This window comes from Myotis brandtii, unplaced genomic scaffold (genome assembly GCF_000412655.1).
Source record: "Myotis brandtii unplaced genomic scaffold, ASM41265v1 scaffold251, whole genome shotgun sequence".
In the NCBI taxonomy this organism is placed as follows: domain Eukaryota; kingdom Metazoa; phylum Chordata; class Mammalia; order Chiroptera; family Vespertilionidae; genus Myotis; species Myotis brandtii.
Genome location: NW_005359516.1, coordinates 252,676 through 253,417, shown reverse-complemented (window position 1 = coordinate 253,417; position 742 = coordinate 252,676).

Here is a 742-nt window from a genome sequence, read left to right as displayed (position 1 = left end):
GCTGCACCGCGTGGGGGCCGACGTCCAGTAAGTGCGCTTCCCGCCTGGAGGCAGAGGCCGAAGGACGGTGAGGAAAGGACGCGTGGGTTTAGGGTTCCACGGTTTTGGGTTCGAATCCCCCCTTTGCCACTTACCAGCGGTGTCTTAATCTCCGTGAGCGTCGGTTTCCTCACCTGTTGAATGCACCTACTTATACGTGTCTACTTCATATATTTGCTCTAAAGAGTAGTTGGGTTAAAGCATATTAAGTTCTAGGCACTGGGGTACCCAGTAAACCAGTTATTCGTTATTTTCTCACATCTGTGTTTTTAATTTCCTTAATAGTTGTTTTAGTTTATTCTAGGAAAAATAACTTATTTAAATTGTAAAGGACCATACTACTTGCTAATGGTGAGAGAAAAGGTCAGTTAGTACCCAAGGATATGTTTTTAATTAAAAATTAAAAGTCTCTATTAAAAGTCTTCTAAGGCTATATAATGCTCCTTTGTAAAGGAGATCAATTTGTCTGCTATCCATGATCATATAGGAAGTTTCCAACATTTTGCTTTTACCAACATTGTTGCAGTCAGTATCCTTGACTATATACACGTGAATAGATCTGTGGGATAAATTCCAATGAGTGTAAATTTTGGTCAAATGGTATGTAAAATTTTGATGGACATCTGGCGAATTGTCCTCTAGAGAAGTAAGGCCAATTAATTCCTGCTCACTCTTCCTTCACCTACAGGGTAATGAGATAATT